This window comes from Bactrocera oleae, chromosome 6, assembly GCF_042242935.1.
Source record: "Bactrocera oleae isolate idBacOlea1 chromosome 6, idBacOlea1, whole genome shotgun sequence".
Classification (NCBI taxonomy): domain Eukaryota; kingdom Metazoa; phylum Arthropoda; class Insecta; order Diptera; family Tephritidae; genus Bactrocera; species Bactrocera oleae.
In genome coordinates, this window is record NC_091540.1 from 23,106,914 (window position 1) to 23,132,568 (window position 25,655).

The following is a 25,655-nucleotide window of genomic DNA, read 5'->3' on the forward strand; positions in this document are numbered from 1 at the left end:
TGTACAATTTACTTCCGAAAGGTAACACATTTGCTGAAATTCATCAATTTACCATAAATTTAGATTCTAAGGTTACTGCCGTTTCACCATGTTCATCCAACCAGTGCATTTCGGAAAAATTACTAGTTCATAGAATTTGGTTCAAAGTCCATTTTGCTGATAGTTGTGTACATTTTACTTCCAAAAGGTAACAAATTTGATGAAATTCATCAATTTACCAATTTGCGCCAAAAGTAGATTTTAAGGTTACTGCTGTTTTACCATGTTCATCACACCAGTGCATTTCGGAAAAATTACTCGTTCATAGAATTTCGTTCAAAGTCCATTTTGCTGATAGTTGTGTACAATTTACTTCCGAAAGGTAACACATTTGCTGAAATTCATCAATTTACCATTTTGCGCCAAATTTAGATTTTAAGGTTACTGCCGTTTCACCATGTTCATCCAACCAGTGCATTTCGGAAAAATTACTCGTTCATAGAAGTTCGTTCAAAGTCCATTTTGCTGATAGTTGTGTACAATTTACTTCCGAAAGGTAACACATTTGCTGAAACTCATCAATTTACCAATTTGCGCCAAATTTAGATTTTCAGGTTACTGGCATTTTACCATTTTACCATGTTCATCCAACCAGTGCATTTCGGAAAAATTACTCGTTCATATAATTTGGTTCAAAGTCCATTTTGCTGATAGTTGTGTACATTTTACTTCCGGAAAGTAACAAATTTGCTGAAATGCATCAATTTACCAATTTGCGCCAAATCTAGATTTTAAGGTTACTGCCGTTTTACCATGTTCATCCAACCAGTGCATTTCGGAAAAATTATTCGTTAATAGAATTTCGTTCAAAGTGTATTTTGCTGATAGTTGTGTACATATTACTGCCGAAAAGTAACAAATTTGATGAAATTCATCAATGTACCAATTTGCGCCAAATTTAGATTTTAAGGTTACTGCCGTTTCACCATGTTCATCCAACCAGTGCATTTCGAAAAAATTACTAGTTCACAGAATTTCGTTCAAAGTCCATTTTGCTGATAGTTGTGTACAATTTACTTCCGAAAGGTAACACATTTGCTGAAATTCATCAATTTACCAATTTGTGTACATTTTACTTCCGATGGGTAACAAATTTGCTGAAATTCATCAATTTACCATTTTGAGCCAAATTTAGATTTTAAAGTTATTGCCGTTTTACCATGTTCATCACACCAGTGCATTTCGGAAAAATTACTCGTTCATAGAATTTCGTTCAAAGTCCATTTTGCTGATAGCTGTGTACATTTTACTTCCGAAAAGTAACAAATTTGCTGAAATTCATCAATTTACCAATTTGCGCCAAATGTAGATTTAAAGGTTACTGCCATTTTGCCATGTTCATACTACCAGTGCATTTCGGATAAATTTCTCGTTCATAGAATTTCGTTCAAAGTCCATTTTGCTGATAGTTGTCTACATTTTACTTCCGAAAGGTAACACATTTGCTGAAATTCATCAATTTACCAATTTGTGTACATTTTACTTCCGATGGGTAACAAATTTGCTGAAATTCATCAATTTACCAATTTGCGCCAAATTTAGATTTTCAGGTTACTGGCATTTTACAATTTTACCATGTTCATACAACCAGTGCATTTCGGAAAAATTATTCGTTAATAGAATTTCGTTCAAAGTCTATTTTGCTGATAGTTGTGTACATTTTACTTCCGAAAAGTAACAAATTTGCTGAAATTCATCAATTTACCAATTTGCGCCAAATGTAGATTTTAAGGTTACTGCCGTTTTACCATGTTCATACTACCACTCCATTTCGCATAAATTTCTCGTTCATAGAATTTCGTTCAAAGTCCATTTTGCTGATAGTTGTCTACATTTTACTTCCGAAAGGTAACACATTTGCTGAAATTCAGCAATTTACCAATTTGCGCCAAATTTAGATTTTAGGTTACTGCCGTTTCACCATGTTCATCCAACCAGTACATTTCGGAAAAATTACTCGTTCATAGAATTTGGTTCAAAGTCCATTTTGGTGATAGCTGTCTACATTTTACTTCCGAATGGTAACGCATTTGCTGAAATTCATCAATTTACCAATTTGCGTCAAATGTAGATTTTAAGGTTACTGCCGTTTTACCATGTTCATCCAACCAGTGCATTTCGGAAAAATTATTCGTTAATAGAATTTCGTTCAAAGTCTATTTTGCTGATAGTTGTGTACATTTTACTACCGAAAAGTAACAAATTTGCTGAAATTCATCAATTTACCAATTTGCGCCAAATGTACATTTAAAGGTTACTCCCATTTTACCATGTTCATACTACCACTCCATTTCGCATAAATTTCTCGTTCATAGAATTTCGTTCAAAGTCCATTTTGCTGATAGTTGTCTACATTTTACTTCCGAAAGGTAACACATTTGCTGAAATTCAGCAATTTACCAATTTGCGCCAAATTTAGATTTTAGGTTACTGCCGTTTCACCATGTTCATCCAACCAGTACATTTCGGAAAAATTACTCGTTCATAGAATTTGGTTCAAAGTCCATTTTGGTGATAGCTGTCTACATTTTACTTCCGAATGGTAACGCATTTGCTGAAATTCATCAATTTACCAATTTGCGCCAAATTTAGATTTTAGGTTACTGCCGTTTCACCATGTTCATCCAACCAGTACATTTCGGAAAAATTACTCGTTCATAGAATTTGGTTCAAAGTCCATTTTGGTGATAGCTGTCTACATTTTACTTCCGAAAGGTAACACATTTGCTGAAATTCAGCAATTTACCAATTTGCGCCAAATTTAGATTTTAGGTTACTGCCGTTTCACCATGTTCATCCAACCAGTACATTTCGGAAAAATTACTCGTTCATAGAATTTGGTTCAAAGTCCATTTTGGTGATAGCTGTCTACATTTTACTTCCGAAAGGTAACACATTTGCTGAAATTCAGCAATTTACCAATTTGCGCCAAATTTAGATTTTAGGTTACTGCCGTTTCACCATGTTCATCCAACCAGTACATTTCGGAAAAATTACTCGTTCATAGAATTTGGTTCAAAGTCCATTTTGGTGATAGCTGTCTACATTTTACTTCCGAATGGTAACGCATTTGCTGAAATTCATCAATTTACCAATTTGCGTCAAATGTAGATTTTAAGGTTACTGCCGTTTTACCATGTTCATCCAACCAGTGCATTTCGGAAAAATTATTCGTTAATAGAATTTCGTTCAAAGTCTATTTTGCTGATAGTTGTGTACATTTTACTTCCGAAAAGTAACAAATTTGCTGAAATTCATCAATTTACCAATTTGCGCCAAATGTACATTTAAAGGTTACTCCCATTTTACCATGTTCATACTACCACTCCATTTCGCATAAATTTCTCGTTCATAGAATTTCGTTCAAAGTCCATTTTGCTGATAGTTGTCTACATTTTACTTCCGAAAGGTAACACATTTGCTGAAATTCAGCAATTTACCAATTTGCGCCAAATTTAGATTTTAGGTTACTGCCGTTTCACCATGTTCATCCAACCAGTACATTTCGGAAAAATTACTCGTTCATAGAATTTGGTTCAAAGTCCATTTTGGTGATAGCTGTCTACATTTTACTTCCGAATGGTAACGCATTTGCTGAAATTCATCAATTTACCAATTTGCGTCAAATGTAGATTTTAAGGTTACTGCCGTTTTACCATGTTCATCCAACCAGTGCATTTCGGAAAAATTATTCGTTAATAGAATTTCGTTCAAAGTCTATTTTGCTGATAGTTGTGTACATTTTACTACCGAAAAGTAACAAATTTGCTGAAATTCATCAATTTACCAATTTGCGCGAAATGTAGATTTAAAGGTTACTGCCATTTTGCCATGTTCATACTACCAGTGCATTTCGGATAAATTTCTCGTTCATAGAATTTCGTTCAAAGTCCATTTTGCTGATAGTTGTCTACATTTTACTTCCGAAAGGTAACACTTTTGCTGAAATTCAGCAATTTACCAATTTGCGCCAAATTTAGATTTTCAGGTTACTGCCATTTTACCATGTTCATACAACCACTGCATTTCGGATAAATTACTCGTTCATATAATTTCGTTCAAAGTCCATTTTGCCGATAGTTGTGTACAATTTACTTCCGAAAGGTAACACATTTGCTGAAATTCATCAATTTACCATTTTGCGCCAAATTTAGATTTTAAGGTTACTGCCGTTTCACCATGTTCATCCAACCAGTGCATTTCGGAAAAATGACTAGTTCATAGAATTTCGTTCAAAGTCCATTTTGCTGATAGTTGTGTACAATTTACTTCCGAAAGGTAACACATTTGCTGAAATTCATCAATTTACCATTTTGCGCCAAATTTAGATTTTAAAGTTATTGCCGTTTTACCATGTTCATCACACCAGTGCAATTCGGAAAAATTACTCGTTCATAGAATTTCGTTCAAAGTCCATTTTGCTGATAGTTGTGTACATTTTACTTCCGAAAAGTAACAAATTTGCTGAAATGCATCAATTTACCAATTTGCGCCAAATTTAGATTTTCAGGTTACTGGCATTTTACAATTTTACCATGTTCATACAACCAGTGCATTTCGGATAAATTAGTCGTTCATATAATTTGGTTCAAAGTCCATTTTGCTCATAGTTGTGTACATTTTACTTCCGAAAGGTAACAAATTTGATGAAATTCATCAATGTACCAATTTGCGCCAAATTTAGATTTTAAGGTTACTGCCGTTTCACCATGTTCATCCAACCAGTGCATTTCGGATAAATTACTCGTTCATAGAATTTCGTTCAAAGTCCATTTTGCTGATAGTTGTGTACAATTTACTTCTGAAAGGTAACACATTTGCTGAAATTCATCAATTTACCATTTTGCGCCAAATTTAGATTCTAAGGTTACTGCCGTTTCACCATGTTCATCCAACCAGTGCATTTCGGAAAAATTACTAGTTCATAGAATTTGGTTCAAAGTCCATTTTGCTGATAGTTGTGTACATTTTACTTCCAAAAGGTAACAAATTTGATGAAATTCATCAATTTACCAATTTGCGCCAAAAGTAGATTTTAAGGTTACTGCTGTTTTACCATGTTCATCACACCAGTGCATTTCGGAAAAATTACTCGTTCATAGAATTTCGTTCAAAGTCCATTTTGCTGATAGGTTTGTACAATTTACTTCCGAAAGGTAACACATTTGCTGAAATTCATCAATTTACCATTTTGCGCTAAATTTAGATTTTAAGGTTACTGCCGTTTCACCATGTTCATCCAACCAGTGCATTTCGGAAAAATTACTCGTTCATAGAATTTCGTTCAAAGTCCATTTTGCTGATAGTTGTGTACAATTTACTTCCGAAAGGTAACACATTTGCTGAAACTCATCAATTTACCAATTTGCGCCAAATTTAGATTTTCAGGTTACTGGCATTTTACCATTTTACCATGTTCATCCAACCAGTGCATTTCGGAAAAATTACTCGTTCATATAATTTGGTTCAAAGTCCATTTTGCTGATAGTTGTGTACATTTTACTTCCGGAAAGTAACAAATTTGCTGAAATGCATCAATTTACCAATTTGCGCCAAATCTAGATTTTAAGGTTACTGCCGTTTTACCATGTTCATCCAACCAGTGCATTTCGGAAAAATTATTCGTTAATAGAATTTCGTTCAAAGTCTATTTTGCTGATAGTTGTGTACATATTACTGCCGAAAAGTAACAAATTTGATGAAATTCATCAATGTACCAATTTGCGCCAAATTTAGATTTTAAGGTTACTGCCGTTTCACCATGTTCATCCAACCAGTGCATTTCGGATAAATTACTCGTTCATAGAATTTCGTTCAAAGTCCATTTTGCTGATAGTTGTGTACAATTTACTTCCGAAAGGTAACACATTTGCTGAAATTCATCAATTTACCATTTTGCGCCAAATTTAGATTTTAATGTTACTGGCGTTTCACCATGTTCATCCAACCAGTGCATTTCGGAAAAATTACTAGTTCATAGAATTTCGTTCAAAGTCCATTTTGCTGATAGTTGTGTACAATTTACTTCCGAAAGGTAACACATTTGCTGAAATTCATCAATTTACCAATTTGTGTACATTTTACTTCCGATGGGTAACAAATTTGCTGAAATTCATCAATTTACCATTTTGAGCCAAATTTAGATTTTAAAGTTATTGCCGTTTTACCATGTTCATCACACCAGTGCATTTCGGAAAAATTACTCGTTCATAGAATTTCGTTCAAAGTCCATTTTGCTGATAGCTGTGTACATTTTACTTCCGAAAAGTAACAAATTTGCTGAAATGCATCAATTTACCAATTTGCGCCAAATTTAGATTTTCAGGTTACTGGCATTTTACAATTTTACCATGTTCATACAACCAGTGCATTTCGGAAAAATTATTCGTTAATAGAATTTCGTTCAAAGTCTATTTTGCTGATAGTTGTGTACATTTTACTTCCGAAAAGTAACAAATTTGCTGAAATGCATCAATTTACCAATTTGCGCCAAATGTAGATTTTAAGGTTACTGCCGTTTTACCATGTTCATCCAACCAGTGCATTTCGGAAAAATTATTCGTTAATAGAATTTCGTTCAAAGTCTATTTTGCTGATAGTTGTGTACATTTTACTTCCGAAAAGTAACAAATTTGCTGAAATTCATCAATTTACCAATTTGCGCCAAATGTAGATTTAAAGGTTACTGCCATTTTACCATGTTCATACTACCAGTGCATTTCGGAAAAATTATTCGTTAATAGAATTTCGTTCAAAGTCTATTTTGCTGATAGTTGTGTACATTTTACTTCCGAAAAGTAACACATTTGCTGAAATTCAGCAATTTACCAATTTGCGCCAAATTTAGATTTAAAGGTTACTGCCGTTTTACCATGTTCATCCAACCAGTGCATTTCGGAAAAATTATTCGTTAATAGAATTTCGTTCAAAGTCTATTGTGCTGATAGTTGTGTACATTTTACTTCCGAAAAGTAACAAATTTGCTGAAATGCATCAATTTACCAATTTGCGCCAAATGTAGATTTTAAGGTTACTGCCGTTTTACCATGTTCATCCAACCAGTGCATTTCGGAAAAATTATTCGTTAATAGAATTTCGTTCAAAGTCTATTTTGCTGATAGTTGTGTACATTTTACTTCCGAAAAGTAACAAATTTGCTGAAATTCATCAATTTACCAATTTGCGCCAAATGTAGATTTAAAGGTTACTGCCATTTTACCATGTTCATACTACCAGTGCATTTCGGAAAAATTATTCGTTAATAGAATTTCGTTCAAAGTCTATTTTGCTGATAGTTGTGTACATTTTACTTCCGAAAAGTAACACATTTGCTGAAATTCAGCAATTTACCAATTTGCGCCAAATTTAGATTTTAAGGTTACTGCCGTTTCACCATGTTCATCCAACCAGTACATTTCGGAAAAATTACTCGTTCATAGAATATGGTTCAAAGTCCATTTTGGTGATAGCTGTCTACATTTTACTTCCGAATGGTAACGCATTTGCTGAAATTCATCAATTTACCAATTTGCGTCAAATGTAGATTTTAAGGTTACTGCCGTTTTACCATGTTCATCCAACCAGTGCATTTCGGAAAAATTACTCGTTAATAGAATTTCGTTCAAAGTCTATTTTGCTGATAGTTGTGTACATTTTACTTCCGAAAAGTAACAAATTTGCTGAAATTCATCAATTTACCAATTTGCGCCAAATGTAGATTTAAAGGTTACTGCCATTTTGCCATGTTCATACTACCAGTGCATTTCGGATAAATTTCTCGTTCATAGAATTTCGTTCAAAGTCCATTTTGCTGATAGTTGTCTACATTTTACTTCCGAAAGGTAACACATATGCTGAAATTCAGCAATTTACCAATTTGCGCCAAATTTAGATTTTCAGGTTACTGCCATTTTACCATGTTCATACAACCAGTGCATTTCGGATAAATTACTCGTTCATATAATTTCGTTCAAAGTCCATTTTGCCGATAGTTGTGTACAATTTACTTCCGAAAAGTAACAAATTTGCTGAATTCATCAATTTACCAATTTGCGCCAAATGTAGATTTTAAGGTTACTGCCATTTCACCATGTTCATACTACCAGTGTATTTCGGATAAATTTCTCGTTCATAGAATTTGGTTCAAAGTCCATTTTGCTAATAGTTGTTTACATTTTACTTCCAAAAGGTAACAAATTTGATGAAATTCATCAATTTACCAATTTGCGCCAAAAGTAGATTTTAAGGTTACTGCCGTTTTACCATGTTCATCACACCAGTGCATTTCGGAAAAATTACTCGTTCATAGAATTTCGTTCAAAGGCCATTTTGGTGATAGTTGTGTACAATTTACTTCCGAAAGGTAACAAATTTGATGAAATTCATCAATTTACCAATTTGCGCCAAAAGTAGATTTTAAGGTTACTGCCGTTTTACCATGTTCATCACACCAGTGCATTTCGGAAAAATTACTCGTTCATAGAATTTGGTTCAAAGTCCATTTTGCTAATAGTTGTGTACTTTTTACTTCCAAAAGGTAACACATTCGCTGAAATTCAGCAATTTACCAATTTGCGCCAAATGTAGATTTTAAGGTTACTGCCATTTCACCATGTTCATACTACCAGTGTATTTCGGATAAATTTCTCGTTCATAGAATTTGGTTCAAAGTCCATTTTGCTAATAGTTGTTTACATTTTACTTCCAAAAGGTAACAAATTTGATGAAATTCATCAATTTACCAATTTGCGCCAAAAGTAGATTTTAAGGTTACTGCCGTTTTACCATGTTCATCACACCAGTGCATTTCGGAAAAATTACTCGTTCATAGAATTTCGTTCAAAGTCCATTTTGGTGATAGTTGTGTACAATTTACTTCCGAAAGGTAACAAATTTGATGAAATTCATCAATTTACCAATTTGCGCCAAAAGTAGATTTTAAGGTTACTGCCGTTTTACCATGTTCATTACACCAGTGCATTTCGGAAAAATTACTCGTTCATATAGTTTGGTTCAAAGTCTATTTTGCTGATAGTTGTGTACATTTTACTTCCGAAAAGTAACAAATTTGCTGAAATTCATCAATTTACCAATTTGCGCTAAAAGTAGATTTTAAGGTTACTGCCGTTTTACCATGTTCATCACACCAGTGCATTTCGGAAAAATTACTCGTTCATAGAATTTCGTTCAAAGTCCATTTTGCTAATAGTTGTGTACTTTTTACTTCCAAAAGGTAACACATTTGCTGAAATTCAGCAATTTACCAATTTGCGCCAAATTTAGATTTTCAGGTTACTGCCATTTCACCATGTTCATACTACCAGTTCATTTCGGATAAATTACTCGTTCATATAATTTGGTTCAAAGTCCATTTTGCTGATAGTTGTGTACATTTTACTTCCGAAAGGTAACGCATTTGCTGAAATTCATCAATTTACCAATTTGCGCTAAAAGTAGATTTTAAGGTTACTGCCGTTTTACCATGTTCATCACACCAGTGCATTTCGGAAAAATTACTCGTTCATAGAATTTCGTTCAAAGTCCATTTTGCTAATAGTTGTGTACTTTTTACTTCCAAAAGGTAACACATTTGCTGAAATTCAGCAATTTACCAATTTGCGCCAAATTTAGATTTTCAGGTTACTGCCATTTTACCATGTTCATACAACCAGTGCATTTCGGATAAATTACTCGTTCATATAATTTCGTTCAAAGTCCATTTTGCCGATAGTTGTGTACAATTTACTTCCGAAAAGTAACAAATTTGCTGAATTCATCAATTTACCAATTTGCGCCAAATGTAGATTTTAAGGTTACTGCCATTTCACCATGTTCATACTACCAGTGTATTTCGGATAAATTTCTCGTTCATAGAATTTGGTTCAAAGTCCATTTTGCTAATAGTTGTGTACTTTTTACTTCCAAAAGGTAACACATTTGCTGAAATTCAGCAATTTACCAATTTGCGCCAAATTTAGATTTTCAGGTTACTGCCATTTTACCATGTTCATACAACCAGTACATTTCGGATAAATTACTCGTTCATATAATTTGGTTCAAAGTCCATTTTGCTGATAGTTGTGTACATTTTACTTCCGAAAGGTAACGCATTTGCTGAAATTCATCAATTTACCAATTTGCGCTAAAAGTAGATTTTAAGGTTACTGCCGTTTTACCATGTTCATCACACCAGTGCATTTCGGAAAAATTACTCGTTCATAGAATTTCGTTCAAAGTCCATTTTGCTAATAGTTGTGTACTTTTTACTTCCAAAAGGTAACACATTTGCTGAAATTCAGCAATTTACCAATATGCGCCAAATTTAGATTTTCAGGTTACTGCCATTTTACCATGTTCATACAACCAGTGCATTTCGGATAAATTACTCGTTCATATAATTTGGTTCAAAGTCCATTTTGCTGATAGTTGTGTACATTTTACTTCCGAAAGGTAACGCATTTGCTGAAATTCATCAATTTACCAATTTGCGCTAAAAGTAGATTTTAAGGTTACTGCCGTTTTACCATGTTCATCACACCAGTGCATTTCGGAAAAATTACTCGTTCATAGAATTTCGTTCAAAGTCCATTTTGCCGATAGTTGTGTACAATTTACTTCCGAAAAGTAACAAATTTGCTGAATTCATCAATTTACCAATTTGCGCCAAATGTAGATTTTAAGGTTACTGCCATTTCACCATGTTCATACTACCAGTGTATTTCGGATAAATTTCTCGTTCATAGAATTTGGTTCAAAGTCCATTTTGCTGATAGTTGTTTACATTTTACTTCCAAAAGGTAACAAATTTGATGAAATTCATCAATTTACCAATTTGCGCCAAAAGTAGATTTTAAGGTTACTGCCGTTTTACCATGTTCATCACACCAGTGCATTTCGGAAAAATTACTCGTTCATAGAATTTCGTTCAAAGTCCATTTTGCTGATAGTTGTGTACAATTTACTTCCGAAAGGTAAAACATTTGCTGAAATTCATCAATTTACCAATTTGCGCCAAATGTAGATTTTAAGGTTACTGCCGTTTTACCATGTTCATCCAACCAGTGCATTTCGGAAAAATTATTCGTTAATAGAATTTCGTTCAAAGTCTATTTTGCTGATAGTTGTGTACAATTTACTTCCGAAAGGTAACACAATTGCTGAAATTCATCAATTTACCAATTTGTGTACATTTTACTTCCGATGGGTAACAAATTTGCTGAAATTCATCAATTTACCATTTTGCGCCAAATTTAGATTTTAAAGTTATTGCCGTTTTACCATGTTCATCACACCAGTGCATTTCGGAAAAATTACTAGTTCATAGAATTTCGTTCAAAGTCCATTTTGCTGATAGTTGTGTACAATTTACTTCCGAAAGGTAACACAATTGCTGAAATTCATCAATTTACCAATTTGTGTACATTTTACTTCCGATGGGTAACAAATTTGCTGAAATTCATCAATTTACCATTTTGCGCCAAATTTAGATTTTAAGGTTACTGCCGTTTTACCATGTTCATCCAACCAGTGCATTTCGGATAAATTTCTCGTTCATAGAATTTCGTTCAAAGTCCATTTTGCTGATAGTTGTGTACAATTTACTTCCGAAAGGTAACACAATTGCTGAAATTCATCAATTTACCAATTTGTGTACATTTTACTTCCGATGGGTAACAAATTTGCTGAAATTCATCAATTTACCATTTTGCGCCAAATTTAGATTTTAAAGTTATTGCCGTTTTACCATGTTCATCACACCAGTGCATTTCGGAAAAATTACTCGTTCATAGAATTTCGTTCAAAGTCCATTTTGCTGATAGTTGTGTACATTTTACTTCCGAAAAGGAACAAATTTGCTGAAATGCATCAATTTACCAATTTGCGCCAAATGTAGATTTTAAGGTTACTGCCGTTTTACCATGTTCATCCAACCAGTGCATTTCGGAAAAATTATTCGTTAATAGAATTTCGTTCAAAGTCTATTTTGCTGATAGTTGTGTACATTTTACTTCCGAAGAGTAACAAATTTGCTGAAATTCATCAATTTACCATTTTGCGCCAAATTTAGATTTTAAGGTTACTGCCGTTTCACCATGTTCATCCAACCAGTGCATTTCGGAAAAATTACTAGTTCATAGAATTTCGTTCAAAGTCCATTTTGCTGATAGTTGTGTACAATTTACTTCCGAAAGGTAACACAATTGCTGAAATTCATCAATTTACCAATTTGTGTACATTTTACTTCCGATGGGTAACAAATTTGCTGAAATTCATCAATTTACCATTTTGCGCCAAATTTAGATTTTAAAGTTATTGCCGTTTTACCATGTTCATCACACCAGTGCATTTCGGAAAAATTACTCGTTCATAGAATTTCGTTCAAAGTCCATTTTGCTGATAGTTGTGTACAATTTACTTCCGAAAAGTAACAAATTTGCTGAAATGCATCAATTTACCAATTTGCGCCAAATTTAGATTTTAAAGTTACTGCTGTTTCACCATGTTCATCCAACCAGTGCATTTCGGATAAATTACTCGTTCATAGAATTTCGTTCAAAGTCCATTTTGCTGATAGTTGTGTACATTTTACTTCCGAAAAGTAACAAATTTGCTGAAATGCATCAATTTACCAATTTGCGCCAAATTTAGATTTTCAGGTTACTGGCATTTTACAATTTTACCATGTTCATACAACCAGTGCATTTCGGATAAATTAGTCGTTCATATAATTTGGTTCAAAGTCCATTTTGCTGATAGTTGTGTACATTTTACTTCCGAAAAGGAACAAATTTGCTGAAATGCATCAATTTACCAATTTGCGCCAAATGTAGATTTTAAGGTTACTGCCGTTTTACCATGTTCATCCAACCAGTGCATTTCGGAAAAATTATTCGTTAATAGAATTTCGTTCAAAGTCTATTTTGCTGATAGTTGTGTACATTTTACTTCCGAAAAGTAACAAATTTGCTGAATTCATCAATTTACCAATTTGCGCCAAATGTAGATTTTAAGGTTACTGCCATTTCACCATGTTCATACTACCAGTGTATTTCGGATAAATTTCTCGTTCATAGAATTTGGTTCAAAGTCCATTTTGCTAATAGTTGTTTACATTTTACTTCCAAAAGGTAACAAATTTGATGAAATTCATCAATTTACCAATTTGCGCCAAAAGTAGATTTTAAGGTTACTGCCGTTTTACCATGTTCATCACACCAGTGCATTTCGGAAAAATTACTCGTTCATAGAATTTCGTTCAAAGTCCATTTTGGTGATAGTTGTGTACAATTTACTTCCGAAAGGTAACAAATTTGATGAAATTCATCAATTTACCAATTTGCGCCAAAAGTAGATTTTAAGGTTACTGCCGTTTTACCATGTTCATTACACCAGTGCATTTCGGAAAAATTACTCGTTCATATAGTTTGGTTCAAAGTCTATTTTGCTGATAGTTGTGTACATTTTACTTCCGAAAAGTAACAAATTTGCTGAAATTCATCAATTTACCAATTTGCGCTAAAAGTAGATTTTAAGGTTACTGCCGTTTTACCATGTTCATCACACCAGTGCATTTCGGAAAAATTACTCGTTCATAGAATTTCGTTCAAAGTCCATTTTGCTAATAGTTGTGTACTTTTTACTTCCAAAAGGTAACACATTTGCTGAAATTCAGCAATTTACCAATTTGCGCCAAATTTAGATTTTCAGGTTACTGCCATTTCACCATGTTCATAGTACCAGTTCATTTCGGATAAATTACTCGTTCATATAATTTGGTTCAAAGTCCATTTTGCTGATAGTTGTGTACATTTTACTTCCGAAAGGTAACGCATTTGCTGAAATTCATCAATTTACCAATTTGCGCTAAAAGTAGATTTTAAGGTTACTGCCGTTTTACCATGTTCATCACACCAGTGCATTTCGGAAAAATTACTCGTTCATAGAATTTCGTTCAAAGTCCATTTTGCTAATAGTTGTGTACTTTTTACTTCCAAAAGGTAACACATTTGCTGAAATTCAGCAATTTACCAATTTGCGCCAAATTTAGATTTTCAGGTTACTGCCATTTTACCATGTTCATCCAACCAGTGCATTTCGGAAAAATTATTCGTTAATAGAATTTCGTTCAAAGTCTATTTTGCTGATAGTTGTGTACAATTTACTTCCGAAAGGTAACACAATTGCTGAAATTCATCAATTTACCAATTTGTGTACATTTTACTTCCGATGGGTAACAAATTTGCTGAAATTCATCAATTTACCATTTTGCGCCAAATTTAGATTTTAAAGTTATTGCCGTTTTACCATGTTCATCACACCAGTGCATTTCGGAAAAATTACTAGTTCATAGAATTTCGTTCAAAGTCCATTTTGCTGATAGTTGTGTACAATTTACTTCCGAAAGGTAACACAATTGCTGAAATTCATCAATTTACCAATTTGTGTACATTTTACTTCCGATGGGTAACAAATTTGCTGAAATTCATCAATTTACCATTTTGCGCCAAATTTAGATTTTAAGGTTACTGCCGTTTTACCATGTTCATCCAACCAGTGCATTTCGGATAAATTTCTCGTTCATAGAATTTCGTTCAAAGTCCATTTTGCTGATAGTTGTGTACAATTTACTTCCGAAAGGTAACACAATTGCTGAAATTCATCAATTTACCAATTTGTGTACATTTTACTTCCGATGGGTAACAAATTTGCTGAAATTCATCAATTTACCATTTTGCGCCAAATTTAGATTTTAAAGTTATTGCCGTTTTACCATGTTCATCACACCAGTGCATTTCGGAAAAATTACTCGTTCATAGAATTTCGTTCAAAGTCCATTTTGCTGATAGTTGTGTACATTTTACTTCCGAAAAGGAACAAATTTGCTGAAATGCATCAATTTACCAATTTGCGCCAAATGTAGATTTTAAGGTTACTGCCGTTTTACCATGTTCATCCAACCAGTGCATTTCGGAAAAATTATTCGTTAATAGAATTTCGTTCAAAGTCTATTTTGCTGATAGTTGTGTACATTTTACTTCCGAAGAGTAACAAATTTGCTGAAATTCATCAATTTACCATTTTGCGCCAAATTTAGATTTTAAGGTTACTGCCGTTTCACCATGTTCATCCAACCAGTGCATTTCGGAAAAATTACTAGTTCATAGAATTTCGTTCAAAGTCCATTTTGCTGATAGTTGTGTACAATTTACTTCCGAAAGGTAACACAATTGCTGAAATTCATCAATTTACCAATTTGTGTACATTTTACTTCCGATGGGTAACAAATTTGCTGAAATTCATCAATTTACCATTTTGCGCCAAATTTAGATTTTAAAGTTATTGCCGTTTTACCATGTTCATCACACCAGTGCATTTCGGAAAAATTACTCGTTCATAGAATTTCGTTCAAAGTCCATTTTGCTGATAGTTGTGTACAATTTACTTCCGAAAAGTAACAAATTTGCTGAAATGCATCAATTTACCAATTTGCGCCAAATTTAGATTTTAAAGTTACTGCTGTTTCACCATGTTCATCCAACCAGTGCATTTCGGATAAATTACTCGTTCATAGAATTTCGTTCAAAGTCCATTTTGCTGATAGTTGTGTACATTTTACTTCCGAAAAGTAACAAATTTGCTGAAATGCATCAATTTACCAATTTGCGCCAAATTTAGATTTTCAGGTTACTGGCATTTTACAATTTTACCATGTTCATACAACCAGTGCATTTCGGATAAATTAGTCGTTCATATAATTTGGTTCAAAGTCCATTTTGCTGATAGTTGTGTACATTTTACTTCCGAAAAGGAACAAATTTGCTGAAATGCATCAATTTACCAATTTGCGCCAAATGTAGATTTTAAGGTTACTGCCGTTTTACCATGTTCATCCAACCAGTGCATTTCGGAAAAATTATTCGTTAATAGAATTTCGTTCAAAGTCTATTTTGCTGATAGTTGTGTACATTTTACTTCCGAAAAGTAACAAATTTGCTGAATTCATCAATTTACCAATTTGCGCCAAATGTAGATTTTAAGGTTACTGCCATTTCACCATGTTCATACTACCAGTGTATTTCGGATAAATTTCTCGTTCATAGAATTTGGTTCAAAGTCCATTTTGCTAATAGTTGTTTACATTTTACTTCCAAAAGGTAACAAATTTGATGAAATTCATCAATTTACCAATTTGCGCCAAAAGTAGATTTTAAGGTTACTGCCGTTTTACCATGTTCATCACACCAGTGCATTTCGGAAAAATTACTCGTTCATAGAATTTCGTTCAAAGTCCTTTTTGGTGATAGTTGTGTACAATTTACTTCCGAAAGGTAACAAATTTGATGAAATTCATCAATTTACCAATTTGCGCCAAAAGTAGATTTTAAGGTTACTGCCGTTTTACCATGTTCATTACACCAGTGCATTTCGGAAAAATTACTCGTTCATATAGTTTGGTTCAAAGTCTATTTTGCTGATAGTTGTGTACATTTTACTTCCGAAAAGTAACAAATTTGCTGAAATTCATCAATTTACCAATTTGCGCTAAAAGTAGATTTTAAGGTTACTGCCGTTTTACCATGTTCATCACACCAGTGCATTTCGGAAAAATTACTCGTTCATAGAATTTCGTTCAAAGTCCATTTTGCTAATAGTTGTGTACTTTTTACTTCCAAAAGGTAACACATTTGCTGAAATTCAGCAATTTACCAATTTGCGCCAAATTTAGATTTTCAGGTTACTGCCATTTCACCATGTTCATACTACCAGTTCATTTCGGATAAATTACTCGTTCATATAATTTGGTTCAAAGTCCATTTTGCTGATAGTTGTGTACATTTTACTTCCGAAAGGTAACGCATTTGCTGAAATTCATCAATTTACCAATTTGCGCTAAAAGTAGATTTTAAGGTTACTGCCGTTTTACCATGTTCATCACACCAGTGCATTTCGGAAAAATTACTCGTTCATAGAATTTCGTTCAAAGTCCATTTTGCTAATAGTTGTGTACTTTTTACTTCCAAAAGGTAACACATTTGCTGAAATTCAGCAATTTACCAATTTGCGCCAAATTTAGATTTTCAGGTTACTGCCATTTTACCATGTTCATACAACCAGTGCATTTCGGATAAATTACTCGTTCATATAATTTCGTTCAAAGTCCATTTTGCCGATAGTTGTGTACAATTTACTTCCGAAAAGTAACAAATTTGCTGAATTCATCAATTTACCAATTTGCGCCAAATGTAGATTTTAAGGTTACTGCCATTTCACCATGTTCATACTACCAGTGTATTTCGGATAAATTTCTCGTTCATAGAATTTGGTTCAAAGTCCATTTTGCTAATAGTTGTGTACTTTTTCCTCCAAAAAGGTAACACATTTGCTGAAATTCAGCAATTTACCAATTTGCGCCAAATTTAGATTTTCAGGTTACTGCCATTTTACCATGTTCATACAACCAGTACATTTCGGATAAATTACTCGTTCATATAATTTGGTTCAAAGTCCATTTTGCTGATAGTTGTGTACATTTTACTTCCGAAAGGTAACGCATTTGCTGAAATTCATCAATTTACCAATTTGCGCTAAAAGTAGATTTTAAGGTTACTGCCGTTTTACCATGTTCATCACACCAGTGCATTTCGGAAAAATTACTCGTTCATAGAATTTCGTTCAAAGTCCATTTTGCTAATAGTTGTGTACTTTTTACTTCCAAAAGGTAACACATTTGCTGAAATTCAGCAATTTACCAATTTGCGCCAAATTTAGATTTTCAGGTTACTGCCATTTTACCATGTTCATACAACCAGTGCATTTCGGATAAATTACTCGTTCATATAATTTGGTTCAAAGTCCATTTTGCTGATAGTTGTGTACATTTTACTTCCGAAAGGTAACAAATTTGATGAAATTCATCAATTTACCAATTTGCGCTAAAAGTAGATTTTAAGGTTACTGCCGTTTTACCATGTTCATCACACCAGTGCATTTCGGAAAAATTACTCGTTCATAGAATTTCGTTCAAAGTCCATTTTGCCGATAGTTGTGTACAATTTACTTCCGAAAAGTAACAAATTTGCTGAATTCATCAATTTACCAATTTGCGCCAAATGTAGATTTTAAGGTTACTGCCATTTCACCATGTTCATACTACCAGTGTATTTCGGATAAATTTCTCGTTCATAGAATTTGGTTCAAAGTCCATTTTGCTGATAGTTGTTTACATTTTACTTCCAAAAGGTAACAAATTTGATGAAATTCATCAATTTACCAATTTGCGCCAAAAGTAGATTTTAAGGTTACTGCCGTTTTACCATGTTCATCACACCAGTGCATTTCGGAAAAATTACTCGTTCATAGAATTTCGTTCAAAGTCCATTTTGCTGATAGTTGTGTACAATTTACTTCCGAAAGGTAAAACATTTGCTGAAATTCATCAATTTACCAATTTGCGCCAAATGTAGATTTTAAGGTTACTGCCGTTTTACCATGTTCATCCAACCAGTGCATTTCGGAAAAATTATTCGTTAATAGAATTTCGTTCAAAGTCTATTTTGCTGATAGTTGTGTACATTTTACTTCCGAAAAGTAACAAATTTGATGAAATGCATCAATGTACCAATTTGCGCCAAATTTAGATTTTAAGGTTACTGCCGTTTCACCATGTTCATCCAACCAGTGCATTTCGGATAAATTACTCGTTCATAGAATTTCGTTCAAAGTCCATTTTGCTGATAGTTGTGTACAATTTACTTCCGAAAGGTAACACATTTGCTGAAATTCATCAATTTACCATTTTGCGCCAAATTTAGATTTTAAGGTTACTGCCGTTTCACCATGTTCATCCAACCAGTGCATTTCGGAAAAATTACTAGTTCATAGAATTTCGTTCAAAGTCCATTTTGCTGATAGTTGTGTACAATTTACTTCCGAAAGGTAACACAATTGCTGAAATTCATCAATTTACCAATTTGTGTACATTTTACTTCCGATGGGTAACAAATTTGCTGAAATTCATCAATTTACCATTTTGCGCCAAATTTAGATTTTAAAGTTATTGCCGTTTTACCATGTTCATCACACCAGTGCATTTCGGAAAAATTACTCGTTCATAGAATTTCGTTCAAAGTCCATTTTGCTGATAGTTGTGTATATTTTACTTCCGAAAAGGAACAAATTTGCTGAAATGCATCAATTTACCAATTTGCGCCAAATGTAGATTGTAAGGTTACTGCCGTTTTACCATGTTCATCCAACCAGTGCATTTCGGAAAAATTATTCGTTAATAGAATTTCGTTCAAAGTCTATTTTGCTGATAGTTGTGTACATTTTACTTCCGAAGAGTAACAAATTTGCTGAAATTCATCAATTTACCATTTTGCGCCAAATTTAGATTTTAAGGTTACTGCCGTTTCACCATGTTCATCCAACCAGTGCATTTCGGAAAAATTACTAGTTCATAGAATTTCGTTCAAAGTCCATTTTGCTGATAGTTGTGTACAATTTACTTCCGAAAGGTAACACAATTGCTGAAATTCATCAATTTACCAATTTGTGTACATTTTACTTCCGATGGGTAACAAATTTGCTGAAATTCATCAATTTACCATTTTGCGCCAAATTTAGATTTTAAAGTTATTGCCGTTTTACCATGTTTATCACACCAGTGCATTTCGGAAAAATTACTCGTTCATAGAATTTCGTTCAAAGTCCATTTTGCTGATAGTTGTGTACAATTTACTTCCGAAAAGTAACAAATTTGCTGAAATGCATCAATTTACCAATTTGCGCCAAATGTAGATTTTAAGGTTACTGCCGTTTTACCATGTTCATCCAACCAGTGCATTTCGGATAAATTTCTCGTTCATAGAATTTGGTTCAAAGTCCATTTTGCTAATAGTTGTTTACATTTTACTTCCGAAAAGTAACAAATTTGATGAAATGCATCAATTTACCAATTTGCGCCAAATTTAGATTTTAAGGTTACTGCCGTTTTACCATGTTCATCACACCAGTGCATTTCGGATAAATTAGTCGTTCATATAATTTGGTTCAAAGTCCATTTTGCTGATAGTTGTGTACATTTTACTTCCGAAAAGGAACAAATTTGCTGAAATGCATCAATTTACCAATTTGCGCCAAATGTAGATTTTAAGGTTACTGCCGTTTTACCATGTTCATCCAACCAGTGCATTTCGGAAAAATTATTCGTTAATAGAATTTCGTTCAAAGTCTATTTTGCTGATAGTTGTGTACATTTTACTTCCGAAAAGTAACAAATTTGATGAAATGCATCAATGTACCAATTTGCGCCAAATTTAGATTTTAAAGTTACTGCTGTTTCACCATGTTCATCCAACCAGTGCATTTCGGATAAATTACTCGTTCATAGAATTTCGTTCAAAGTCCATTTTGCTGATAGTTGTGTACATTTTACTTCCGAAAAGTAACAAATTTGCTGAAATGCATCAATTTACCAATTTGCGCCAAATTTAGATTTTCAGGTTACTGGCATTTTACAATTTTACCATGTTCATACAACCAGTGCATTTCGGATAAATTAGTCGTTCATATAATTTGGTTCAAAGTCCATTTTGCTGATAGTTGTGTACATTTTACTTCCGAAAAGGAACAAATTTGCTGAAATGCATCAATTTACCAATTTGCGCCAAATGTAGATTTTAAGGTTACTGCCGTTTTACCATGTTCATCCAACCAGTGCATTTCGGATAAATTTCTCGTTCATAGAATTTGGTTCAAAGTCCATTTTGCTAATAGTTGTTTACATTTTACTTCCGAAAAGTAACAAATTTGATGAAATGCATCAATTTACCAATTTGCGCCAAATTTAGATTTTAAGGTTACTGCCGTTTTACCATGTTCATCACACCAGTGCATTTCGGAAAAATTACTCGTTCATAGAATTTCGTTCAAAGTCCATTTTGGTGATAGTTGTGTACAATTTACTTCCGAAAGGTAACAAATTTGATGAAATTCATCAATTTACCAATTTGCGCCAAAAGTAGATTTTAAGGTTACTGCCGTTTTACCATGTTCATCACACCAGTGCATTTCGGAAAAATTACTCGTTCATAGAATTTGGTTCAAAGTCCATTTTGCTAATAGTTGTGTACTTTTTACTTCCAAAAGGTAACACATTCGCTGAAATTCAGCAATTTACCAATTTGCGCCAAATTTAGATTTTCAGGTTACTGCCATTTTACCATGTTCATACAACCAGTGCATTTCGGATAAATTACTCGTTCATATAATTTCGTTCAAAGTCCATTTTGCCGATAGTTGTGTACAATTTACTTCCGAAAAGTAACAAATTTGCTGAATTCATCAATTTACCAATTTGCGCCAAATGTAGATTTTAAGGTTACTGCCATTTCACCATGTTCATACTACCAGTGTATTTCGGATAAATTTCTCGTTCATAGAATTTGGTTCAAAGTCCATTTTGCTAATAGTTGTTTACATTTTACTTCCAAAAGGTAACAAATTTGATGAAATTCATCAATTTACCAATTTGCGCCAAAAGTAGATTTTAAGGTTACTGCCGTTTTACCATGTTCATCACACCAGTGCATTTTGGAAAAATTACTCGTTCATAGAATTTCGTTCAAAGTCCATTTTGGTGATAGTTGTGTACAATTTACTTCCGAAAGGTAACAAATTTGATGAAATTCATCAATTTACCAATTTGCGCCAAAAGTAGATTTTAAGGTTACTGCCGTTTTACCATGTTCATCACACCAGTGCATTTCGGAAAAATTACTCGTTCATAGAATTTGGTTCAAAGTCCATTTTGCTAATAGTTGTGTACTTTTTACTTCCAAAAGGTAACACATTCGCTGAAATTCAGCAATTTACCAATTTGCGCCAAATTTAGATTTTCAGGTTACTGCCATTTTACCATGTTCATACAACCAGTGCATTTCGGATAAATTACTCGTTCATATAATTTCGTTCAAAGTCCATTTTGCCGATAGTTGTGTACAATTTACTTCCGAAAAGTAACAAATTTGCTGAATTCATCAATTTACCAATTTGCGCCAAATGTAGATTTTAAGGTTACTGCCATTTCACCATGTTCATACTACCAGTGTATTTCGGATAAATTTCTCGTTCATAGAATTTGGTTCAAAGTCCATTTTGCTAATAGTTGTTTACATTTTACTTCCAAAAGGTAACAAATTTGATGAAATTCATCAATTTACCAATTTGCGCCAAAAGTAGATTTTAAGGTTACTGCCGTTTTACCATGTTCATCACACCAGTGCATTTCGGAAAAATTACTCGTTCATAGAATTTCGTTCAAAGTCCATTTTGGTGATAGTTGTGTACAATTTACTTCCGAAAGGTAACAAATTTGATGAAATTCATCAATTTACCAATTTGCGCCAAAAGTAGATTTTAAGGTTACTGCCGTTTTACCATGTTCATTACACCAGTGCATTTCGGAAAAATTACTCGTTCATATAATTTGGTTCAAAGTCTATTTTGCTGATAGTTGTGTACATTTTACTTCCGAAAAGTAACAAATTTGCTGAAATTCATCAATTTACCAATTTGCGCTAAAAGTAGATTTTAAGGTTACTGCCGTTTTACCATGTTCATCACACCAGTGCATTTCGGAAAAATTACTCGTTCATATAATTTGGTTCAAAGTCCATTTTGCTGATAGTTGTGTACATTTTACTTCCGAAAGGTAACACATTTGCTGAAATTCAGCAATTTACCAATTTGCGCCAAATTTAGATTTTCAGGTTACTGCCATTTCACCATGTTCATACTACCAGTTCATTTCGGATAAATTACTCGTTCATATAATTTGGTTCAAAGTCCATTTTGCTGATAGTTGTGTACATTTTACTTCCGAAAGGTAACGCATTTGCTGAAATTCATCAATTTACCAATTTGCGCTAAAAGTAGATTTTAAGGTTACTGCCGTTTTACCATGTTCATCACACCAGTGCATTTCGGAAAAATTACTCGTTCATAGAATTTCGTTCAAAGTCCATTTTGCTAATAGTTGTGTACTTTTTACTTCCAAAAGGTAACACATTTGCTGAAATTCAGCAATTTACCAATTTGCGCCAAATTTAGATTTTCAGGTTACTGCCATTTTACCATGTTCATACAACCAGTGCATTTCGGATAAATTACTCTTTCATATAATTTCGTTCAAAGTACATTTTGCCGATAGTTGTGTACAATTTACTTCCGAAAAGTAACAAATTTGCTGAATTCATCAATTTACCAATTTGCGCCAAATGTAGATTTTAAGGTTACTGCCATTTCACCATGTTCATACTACCAGTGTATTTCGGATAAATTTCTCGTTCATAGAATTTGGTTCAAAGTCCATTTTGCTAATAGTTGTGTACTTTTTACTTCCAAAAGGTAACACATTTGCTGAAATTCAGCAATTTACCAATTTGCGCCAAATTTAGATTTTCAGGTTACTGCCATTTTACCATGTTCATACAACCAGTACATTTCGGATAAATTACTCGTTCATATAATTTGGTTCAAAGTCCATTTTGCTGATAGTTGTGTACATTTTACTTCCGAAAGGTAACGCATTTGCTGAAATTCATCAATTTACCAATTTGCGCTAAAAGTAGATTTTAAGGTTACTGCCGTTTTACCATGTTCATCACACCAGTGCATTTCGGAAAAATTACTCGTTCATAGAATTTCGTTCAAAGTCCATTTTGCTAATAGTTGTGTACTTTTTACTTCCAAAAGGTAACACATTTGCTGAAATTCAGCAATTTACCAATTTGCGCCAAATTTAGATTTTCAGGTTACTGCCATTTTACCATGTTCATACAACCAGTGCATTTCGGATAAATTACTCGTTCATATAATTTGGTTCAAAGTCCATTTTGCTGATAGTTGTGTACATTTTACTTCCGAAAGGTAACGCATTTGCTGAAATTCATCAATTTACCAATTTGCGCTAAAAGTAGATTTTAAGGTTACTGCCGTTTTACCATGTTCATCACACCAGTGCATTTCGGAAAAATTACTCGTTCATAGAATTTCGTTCAAAGTCCATTTTGCCGATAGTTGTGTACAATTTACTTCCGAAAAGTAACAAATTTGCTGAATTCATCAATTTACCAATTTGCGCCAAATGTAGATTTTAAGGTTACTGCCATTTCACCATGTTCATACTACCAGTGTATTTCGGATAAATTTCTCGTTCATAGAATTTGGTTCAAAGTCCATTTTGCTGATAGTTGTTTACATTTTACTTCCAAAAGGTAACAAATTTGATGAAATTCATCAATTTACCAATTTGCGCCAAAAGTAGATTTTAAGGTTACTGCCGTTTTACCATGTTCATCACACCAGTGCATTTCGGAAAAATTACTCGTTCATAGAATTTCGTTCAAAGTCCATTTTGCTGATAGTTGTGTACAATTTACTTCCGAAAGGTAAAACATTTGCTGAAATTCATCAATTTACCAATTTGCGCCAAATGTAGATTTTAAGGTTACTGCCGTTTTACCATGTTCATCCAACCAGTGCATTTCGGAAAAATTATTCGTTAATAGAATTTCGTTCAAAGTCTATTTTGCTGATAGTTGTGTACATTTTACTTCCGAAAAGTAACAAATTTGATGAAATGCATCAATGTACCAATTTGCGCCAAATTTAGATTTTAAGGTTACTGCCGTTTCACCATGTTCATCCAACCAGTGCATTTCGGATAAATTACTCGTTCATAGAATTTCGTTCAAAGTCCATTTTGCTGATAGTTGTGTACAATTTACTTCCGAAAGGTAACACATTTGCTGAAATTCATCAATTTACCATTTTGCGCCAAATTTAGATTTTAAGGTTACTGCCGTTTCACCATGTTCATCCAACCAGTGCATTTCGGAAAAATTACTAGTTCATAGAATTTCGTTCAAAGTCCATTTTGCTGATAGTTGTGTACAATTTACTTCCGAAAGGTAACACAATTGCTGAAATTCATCAATTTACTAATTTGTGTACATTTTACTTCCGATGGGTAACAAATTTGCTGAAATTCATCAATTTACCATTTTGCGCCAAATTTAGATTTTAAAGTTATTGCCGTTTTACCATGTTCATCACACCAGTGCATTTCGGAAAAATTACTCGTTCATAGAATTTCGTTCAAAGTCCATTTTGCTGATAGTTGTGTACATTTTACTTCCGAAAAGGAACAAATTTGCTGAAATGCATCAATTTACCAATTTGCGCCAAATGTAGATTTTAAGGTTACTGCCGTTTTACCATGTTCATCCAACCAGTGCATTTCGGAAAAATTATTCGTTAATAGAATTTCGTTCAAAGTCTATTTTGCTGATAGTTGTGTACATTTTACTTCCGAAGAGTAACAAATTTGCTGAAATTCATCAATTTACCATTTTGCGCCAAATTTAGATTTTAAGGTTACTGCCGTTTCACCATGTTCATCCCACCAGTGCATTTCGGAAAAATTACTAGTTCATAGAATTTCGTTCAAAGTCCATTTTGCTGATAGTTGTGTACAATTTACTTCCGAAAGGTAACACAATTGCTGAAATTCATCAATTTACCAATTTGTGTACATTTTACTTCCGATGGGT